Here is a 9,336-nt window from a genome sequence, read left to right as displayed (position 1 = left end):
CCGGAGATTTGGCTGCAGGCAGCAGCAGGCTTTCAGTCTGTGGCCAATTTCCCCAACTGCATAGGCGCCGTCGACGGGAAGCATATACGTGTGCAGAAGCCACCGCACTCAGGATCACTGTACTTCAACTACAAGAAGTACTTTTCAGTGGTCCTGATGGCGGTCGCTGATGCCACGTACCGTTTTATTGCCATCGAAGTCGGTGCCTATGGTAGTACTGGGGACTCCCGGGCGCTACTGTCATCAGTTTTGGGTCGCAGAGTTCTGGTAGATCAGGTGACTCTACCTCCACCAAGACCACTTCCGGGTGCCACGCATCCAGTCCCCTTCGTTATGGTAGGGGATGAGGCGTTTCCTCTGAAAGAGAACCTGCTGCGCCCTTTCCCACGGAGGAGACTGGATGCCCGGAAGAGGGTCTTTAACATGAGGCTGAGCCGGGCACGACGCTTCGTGGAGTGCACCTTCGGGATCATGACTAGTAAGTGGAGGGTCCTCACCTCTGCAATGCAGTTGGCTCCCGACACCGTGACTGTGGTCGTCAAAGCTGTCTGTGTGCTTCACAACTATGTTCGGGAGTACGAAAGCCCGAACATTGTAGTGGAGCCACAGGCAGCTTTGAGCGACCCAATTGTGACCACCAGTGGCCACGGTCGGGCAGCTGACGCAGCTGTACGGGTGAGAGATTCCTTCGCTGACTATTTCATGAGTCCCGAAGGTGCCGTGCCTTGGCAGTTTTCTCAGCCTCGTGATGAGCAGCCTGAGTGGGACTGAAGACCTTCCTCATCGTGGTGGCCTTTTTTTTTTTTTTTTCCTCAATTGTATTTACCCCCACACCCCCTTTTTTTTATCATTTAAATCAAGTTCCCCCCCCCCCCCAAAAAAAAAAAAAAAAAAATTTGCAAAAATATAAATTTTAATATTGATTTTTCAAATTGTTTAAAAATAAAAAAAAAAGGTGAAAATATATCTGTGTCAGTGTATTTTTTTTTATTGTGTATTGGTGTAAACCGCATGTGTCCCAGAGGGTCAAAGGTCCTCTTTTATATGAAGAGGACCTTTGAACGCTGGGGGCACCTCCTTTTTTGACCCTGTGGGACACAAGCGGTTAACCCTCTAGGAAGCAGACCGAGCGCATCTAAATTCAGCGCACGGTCTGCTTCCTAGAAGTGGGCCGCATGTGTCCCAGAGGGTCAAAGGTCCTCGTGAAAGTCCCCCCCCCCCCTTAAAAATAAAAACACGACACCAATTTTTTTTATAAAAAAATAACAAGTTTATTAAAAATAAAAAAACACCCCCCCCCCAACCAACCCTCCCCCCCCCCCCCTCAACCCTCAGGAGACTCATAGCCATATGGGTCTATGACCTCTCGTAGAAGATAGCCACTGGAACTGAGGTCCTCAGGTTCAGTAAGGCTCGTCTCAAAAAGGTAGTGGCCTGTTTGGCCTAGGGAATGGCCTAGGGAATGGCCTAGGGAATGGCCTAGGGAATGGCCTTGGGAGTGGCCTGGGGAGTGGCCAGGTTGGCCTCGTGAACGGCCAGGTTGGCCTCGTGAACGGCCAGGTTGGCCTCGTGAACGGCCAGGTTGGCCTCGTGAACGGCCAGGTTGGGTTTCGGAGTGGGCTGGTTGGGCCTGGGAGTGAGTTGGTTGGGCCTGGGAGTGAGTTGGTTGGGCCTGGGAGTGAGTTGGTTGGGCCTGGGAGTGAGTTGGTTGGGCCTGGGAGTGAGTTGGTTGGGCCTGGGAGTGAGTTGGTTGGGCCTGGGAGTGAGTTGGTTGGGCCTGGGAGTGAGTTGGTTGGGCCTGGGAGTGGGATGGGCGTGTGGCTGTACAAAGGCCTGATGGGCCTTGGGTAGGGATGGGGGGGGCCATATTGGCCTTGGGTGGGGATTTGGGGGCCATATTGGCCTTGTGAAGGTGGGGGGGCTACATGCAGTGGGGCATCGGAAAGCCCCACTGCCTGCCGGAATTGGGTTATCAGATAACCCAATCCCGGCAGGTTAGGAGCAAAACGGAAGGCTGCCGCCACACAATGGATGTAGGCCTTAAAATCTTCCTGCCTTTGGAGGGGCATCTGGCGACAGGAATTTGCCACCTCCTGACCAAAATGGTCACAATCATCCATTCTGTCCACCCTCTGGATAAGGGACAGGGCAAGATTTTCAAGCTCCTGCTGCCTGTCCGTTACCCGGAGGGTCCCTCCGGTCTGCTCCTGGGTGGAAGGTGTGGGGGCAGAGGAGTCCTGACGTCTCCTTCTCCTCTGGTGGGGCCTCACCGGCCGGGTCACCTCCTCCTCACTGGACTCATGATGTGAAGAGGCAGCGGTGACCGAAGCCGGTGAAGGCTCCACCAGATGAGAAGGACCAGGCAAGACGTCAGGTCCCCTCTCCGATTCCGAGCAAGAAGGAAGAGTCGGTGAGGCTCTCTCCCTCTGCTGCAGTTCCTGTACCTGAGCAGGGGTCTCTTCCGGGCTTTCTCTCGTGTTTCCGGAGATTCTGTCAGGAATTAACAAAAACAATAATTTACTATTAAAATTTCCTACAAACATAATAAACATAAAATGAAGCAAATATGTTTTTTAAATACTTACGGCCCGGTTTCCCTGCAGGGGATCAGGAACTGCAGCTGATCCTCAAAGGCAATTTTTTTCTTCTTTGAGGGAGAGGCCCCACTTTTCTCAACCTTCTTGAGGTCCTTCATGAATCGGTCCCTCACACTCTTCCACCGCTTCCTAACATCCATTTCTGTATGAAAAAAGAAAAAAAGAAAAACAAGTTTAATAAAAGCAATTCCAACTAAAAACTTTCAAAACACAAATTTTCGAGGAAATTTCATTTATTTACTCACCAATCCGATCTTTTAGATGTCTGGACAGGGTAGCCCAGTCTGGATACAGCGCCTGGCAGACTGAAATCCAGGAGGCATCCCTGGCGTGCCGGTCTGAATAGAGCGGGTCCTTCTTTTCGTAAAGATTTGGATGTGCCTCAACCTGCATAGGGAAAGATAAAAAAAGAAAAACATAAGAAAATCGTCCTAATTAAAATTGCGACCACACTGTAAAGAAATAAAAGTAAATAAAAAAAAAAATGCAGAAAGACCATTCAAATACACCCCCCCCCCCCCCCAAAGTTAAAATTTTAAAAAACAAGCCAAATTTAAATACTTGTTTTTAAGGAAGACAAAAAAACAAAAATAAAAAAAGGTAGAGAGGTGTGTTTAAAAGGAGACATCATACAGCTTTGTTGAACAAATTAGCACAGAACATTGTAGTGGAAACAGTGCACCGTGCACATTTGTTCTACATTTAACAATCTACTTACACTCTCTATCAACTTGTGGACATCCAGGTCCATCCTGTAATACTCCATGGGTGGAGCCATTTTGTTGAATCTGGTTTCTGAAAATTTAAGAAAAAAAAATTTAAATTTACTACCGCCAACACCTAAACATCCGCTGTTCTGATACAGGGGGTGAGAAGAAGGTTACACATCAGAGAAGCACATACAATACAATCAATTATGCCAAACTTACATTTGGAAGGAATGGACCAGACTTCCAAGCTGATAGAGAGGGAGTCTATTCAGACCGGTTGTTTGAAGAGCTGCAAGAAAAGGGGGGGAAAAAAGGAGATTAGCTGGGAAATGGAAATCGCATCGTCAGCTGCCTGTAAAGAAGGGGTTAAAAAATGCACAAAAAAAAGACAACACAATGCAAAGAAAATGCAACCATTTTGTACGACATACTTACTTTTTGGAAAAGAGCGGACCCGTGCCCGACTGGTGCAGGTACTGCAGTTGTTATAGAAGAGCTGCAAGAAAAGGGGGGGAAAAAAGGAGATTAGCTGGGAAATGGAAATCGCATCGTCAGCTGCCTGTAAAGAAGGGGTTTAAAAAATGCACAAAAAAAAGACAAACACAATGCAAAGAAAATGCAACCATTTTGTACGACATACTTACTTTTTGGAAAAGAGCGGACCCGTGCCCGACTGGCGCAGGTACTGCAGTTGTTAGAAGAGCTGCAAGAAAAGGGGGGGAAAAAAAGGAGATTAGCTGGGAAATGGAAATCGCATCGTCAGCTGCCTGTAAAGAAGGGGTTAAAAAATGCACAAAAAAAAGACAAACACAATGCAAAGAAAATGCAACCATTTTGTACGACATACTTACTTTTTGGAAAAGAGCGGACCCGTGCCCGACTGGTGCAGGTACTGCAGTTGTTATAGAAGAGCTGCAAGAAAAGGGGGGGAAAAAAAGGAGATTAGCTGGGAAATGGAAATCGCATCGTCAGCTGCCTGTAAAGAAGGGGTTAAAAAATGCACAAAAAAAAGACAACACAATGCAAAGAAAATGCAACCATTTTGTACGACATACTTACTTTTTGGAAAAGAGCGGACCCGTGCCCGACTGGTGCAGGTACTGCAGTTGTTATAGAAGAGCTGCAAGAAAAGGGGGGGAAAAAAGGAGATTAGCTGGGAAATGGAAATCGCATCGTCAGCTGCCTGTAAAGAAGGGGTTTAAAAAATGCACAAAAAAAAGACAAACACAATGCAAAGAAAATGCAACCATTTTGTACGACATACTTACTTTTTGGAAAAGAGCGGACCCGTGCCCGACTGGCGCAGGTACTGCAGTTGTTAGAAGAGCTGCAAGAAAAGGGGGGGAAAAAAGGAGATTAGCTGGGAAATGGAAATCGCATCGTCAGCTGCCTGTAAAGAAGGGGTTAAAAAATGCACAAAAAAAAGACAACACAATGCAAAGAAAATGCAACCATTTATGCTAGAGTCAGGTGAGGCAATTTGGCAGTTTGTACTAAAAAAAAAAAAAAACATTTAAAAAAAAAAAATTCTATTAATTTTTTATATCATGAAATATTGAAGTAGAGTAGTACTTACATTTTTGCTGATACTGCTGCTGCTGATGACGCTATTGTGAAGAAGAAGAAGCTGCTGAAGCTGCTGCTGCTGCTGGTGATGCTTCTGCTGCTGCTGCTACTGCTGCAATGAGCTGAGATCACAAAATGGCTGCAGGAAGCAGCCAACACCCAGGACCACCCTCTGGGGTGTGATATCCTGTTAAAAAAAAATGTGTTCTGTAAAAACCGCGCGGAAAAAAACTTGCGGTTTTCTGCAAAAAACCGCGCGGTTTTTTGTGCAAAAAACCGCGCGGTAAAAAAACTCACGGTTTTCGCCTCCCATTCACTTCTATGCAATTCTTCAGGCGTTTTCCGCCTGAAGAAAGGTCATGTCGCTTCTTCAGGCGGAAAACGCTAGGAGGAAAAAAAAAGCTAGTGGTCTACATAGACCACCATGTTAAAGGAGCGGTTTTTGAAGCGAATTCCGCTGTCAAAAACCTCTCCTTTGCCCACGTGTGAACTAGCCCTAACACTAAAGATGGGTGTACAGATACTGAAAGTATGTCACAGCGTGGACTCACACTCTTATCATATATTAGATGTGGGCATATTGGCGTTTTTTCATAGAATTTCAATTTTCTTCATAAACATGGATTGGGACCAAGGATCACCACGATGATATATTGCAAATTATATTTGATAAGATAAGAGATAAGATAATCCTTTAATAGTTCCACAATGGGGAAATTTCAGTGATACAGTTTCATGCATGGTACATTAGTATATAACAAGAGAGAAACACATACAAGCTCATGGCAGATAGAGAAATACTAGGAATCGTAGCAACTAAAATGAAAGAGCTTAGGACAGCCCTGACACTTCTCCCTGCCATGCTATGCACTAGATCTATTCCGATGAAGGTCAAACGACCGAAACATCAATACTGATTGATCTAGTTTGCCTTTCAAAACTATTATTTTGCATTGTGTCAATGGCGTATGTTCTATTGTAAAATAAATCCCTATATTCCTTCAATACTACTTTTGTGTGCAGCAAGATTTATCCTCCTATGATTATATGGGTCGGAGGACCCCTTCTTTGCTAGTACCACAAATTTCTTATGAGTGTGCCATACCACTGATTTCTCTGTGCATCATTTCTGTCCAGGCCCGTTTTATTTTATTTTTTTAATTCTGTGAAGCACATGGTTGAAAAGCAATGTCTGATTTTCATTTATTCATTTTCATAGAATTTTTATTTATTATTACTTTTGTCAGATTCAAGTTATTTCTGTGACCATTGTGGGTTTTTCTTTCATTAAACGAGGGGTACCAACAATTTTGTCCACGTGTGTAATTTATAAATGCATTTCTCCTTGTTGAAATATCCCTGCATGCAGGGTTCTTCTGTCCACTTGAGAAGTCGGACATCTTCACTTGTGGACAGGGAAGGACGGGCACGGAGTGCAAAAGAACGCACCCGATGCCCATTCAAGTGAATGACAGGTGTCACGGACACAGCTAGTGTCCGCTCCTAATGTCCGTGACAGATTTTGAGCGGACACTAGGAGCGGACACTACCTGTCGGACACCAACGGTAGTGTGAACGCTCCCTTAGAATGGTTTTCCCGGTCTAGAACTCGGTACATGTATTCAGTATATCTCAGCCTAGGTGTGAGAGTTTAGCTCATTACTGAACCATAAAAGTGTGCAGATCCTGCAATTCTGGGCAGACCCTGGGAGAGACAGGTGTCTTTGGTGAGAAACTTGTTTTTTTATGTTTTGTTTTCCCAAATATCAGAGCAAACCACTCGTACAGTAAGGGAAGTTTTGTTTAGTTAGAGCTCAGATGAGCAGGGTTGTTTTGCTTTTTTTTGCTTGAAGTTAAGGCTTTTATTTATTTTTTCAAAAATAAAAACAACTGGGGAAAAACCCCTTTTTCAGAAGATGCTACGTCCCAATCTCATGGGTCTGCTCTGCTGCTGCTACCAAGCTAATTTAGCACAATGTGAAATGAGATTATATAAGTGTGACTACGGCCAATTTACAGTAGCATACATGGTCTGTGTTCATGTCTGCATTTTCTTTTTATTTGTGTTGCAAATAGGATTTTATTTCAGGGGGAAAAAAAAAATAAAAAAAATTCTTCTATATTCCCTGTTCTGGGATTCAATCTAATTTTTACAAGAGGATATGCACGTGGAGACAGACAACAGATAAATCCAAGTAAAAGCCCTTAGTCTCATCAGATGGTATTTGAACTAATGCTCTGGCTTTCTAGTACGAGAAGTATTTTTTTGGTGTAGACATTATGGATGACAAGCACATACACTAATATATATATATATATATATATATATTTATTATGTAATATTTATTTTTAAATCTTGACTTTTTTACACTGATCTATACACAGTTCAATATGATTTTCTTACCTCCTCAGCTTGTTGTTACCCTCCCAATCCCTGTGAGCCACAGACAATTTCTTACTGACCCCGACTCACTGTTGTGCAGCAAAGAGACTACAGTACATACAGATACTGTCCACGGAGATGCAGCTGAGAGTATTAGCAGCAACTCCCACCAAGACATCTCAGGCTTTCATTAACCCTGACTGTGCGCTCATATCCAGCAGGTAACAAGATGTTTCCTTCGTATTGGGCTAAATGTTGCTTTGTTAGTTTGTTCTATTAATATTTGGGGGGGGGGGGGGTGTTATGAATGCACGATTGCTTTACATAGATGGCAGGCGGACAGTATCACAGGGCACAATCTACTGTATGTCAGTGTCTTGTATGTTAACATGCACTTGGGAGGTCAAAACAATTTTTACTACTCATCCACATTTCAGGTACTTGAGTAAAGGGGATTTTAAGAGGTGTGTACTGTGGTTTTTTATATGATTACATTTGCTGCTACTTTTATTTAAGACACATAAAAACCATTTTGATAAAGGTCATTAAAAGCACAAAAAAGCCAAGGTTGGCTTGCAAGTACAGTAGAAACTGACTTGTAGTCTTTCCTAGGATGCAGGATCTGAAAATGGAACTGGGTTTGTAATCAAGGGACACATAAAAACTAGCCAATGTCCAGGAACTGTAAGAGGGCAGACAGTATAGTAAAAGGGCATAGAAGAGTAAGCCCAAGAAAACTGAGCAGATGCCACAATAATTATTCTGGTCGCACAGGGCAAATGAGGTAATTGTGTCACACCAGTTTCCATGGCAAGGTAATGTGGCTGGGGTTAAGAGACAGGACTAGCAATGGGGCAGTGGGATGAGTGACCTGCTCACCCATGTTGTCATTAGGCGGTGACAGATCCCAAAGATTCACCGATGAAGATTGGCAGGAAGATAGGCAAATGACTGAACAAGAAGTAACAATTTATTAACTACCAACATTTGTGAAGAAGCATCAGGAACCAAGGAAAATTCAGCCCGATGTAACCCTTTTGTCAAAAACCTTATATCCCAAGACTTAAACATTGCTGGTAGTATTAGGTTTCCCAAAGCATTTTGTGTCTCCCTCAAAAAATTTAAAAATTTTACATACTTCATACGTTATTTTTGTACATTTCGTCTGTAGCATTTACTCTTACAAATATATGCATCCTTCTTTTTCTTCTCTAGATGAATATTATAAAACATGTAGATATGAGTATTAACAAGTGACACACAGAACCAATGCAAGACTATCTTGACTTATTGTTCTTCTTATAGACTTGTGATGATATGTAATATATAAAACTGTTATGTAACTATTGTAAAAGCGAACCCATAACATATTCTCAGTGATCTATCACATCCATTAAGATTCAAGATTTAATTTTTTGAATAATGCACAACACAAAGCCTAACACTAACACTACACATATTATTACCAATCATAATGGATGTCAACACTACTAGATTGGTTGTTTGGTGTAGCATTCTGGCATGTTGAAATGCTTTGTAGTGCATGCTAGGTGCTTCCATAGTGGGGACAAATAATCCTAAATGTCCAATTCTGAAATCTGATATGCCAACTGTATAATAATTCAATATGACCTAAAGCACTATTTGTAGAATTATTACAATCATCTATGAATATATTTAGCACAGACTGTTGTGTAAATATAGTAAAGTAATTCAACTAAAAAAACCAGCATTTCTGATCTCTATATTACTGTATATAAGTAATCAATCACCTATACAGTCATATATGCTAGTATAGATGTAAGGCTATTGATCAAAGGAAATTATTGCTTAACCTAGCCTGTTTCTAATAGATAAAAGTAGATAGTTATGTCTAACCTGTACTGTACTTGAAAGGATTTTCGATATGTGCTCACGCTATATAATACGGCATGTTTACAACTAAGAGCCGAGTCTGATCTCAATGCCTGGGGTTAATATATGCTGATACATGATCTACTAAAGTAGTAATTTAACCCTCTGAATTTATTTTTTCTTCCACTAAAAGTTACTTTTTATGTTTTATTATATTATGTAGTAA

At 42.6% G+C, this 9,336-nt stretch overlaps 1 protein-coding gene across 1 annotated transcript in view; it reads left to right on the top strand.

Annotated features, from left to right (window-relative positions):
* The first annotated feature begins 7,281 nt into the window (after nucleotides 1–7,281).
* ARMC2 (armadillo repeat containing 2) overlaps nucleotides 7,282–9,336 on the top strand; it is a 133,533-nt gene continuing 131,478 nt past the window's right edge. The window contains exon 1 of the mRNA XM_075268135.1: nucleotides 7,282–7,477. The gene's annotated coding sequence lies outside the window, so the exon portion shown is untranslated. The remainder of the gene's footprint in view (nucleotides 7,478–9,336) is intronic.

This window comes from Leptodactylus fuscus, chromosome 3 (assembly GCF_031893055.1).
Source record: "Leptodactylus fuscus isolate aLepFus1 chromosome 3, aLepFus1.hap2, whole genome shotgun sequence".
Classification (NCBI taxonomy): domain Eukaryota; kingdom Metazoa; phylum Chordata; class Amphibia; order Anura; family Leptodactylidae; genus Leptodactylus; species Leptodactylus fuscus.
The sequence above is the reverse complement of the archived record's forward strand: the minus strand, read 5'-3'. Positions and strand labels throughout refer to the sequence as shown.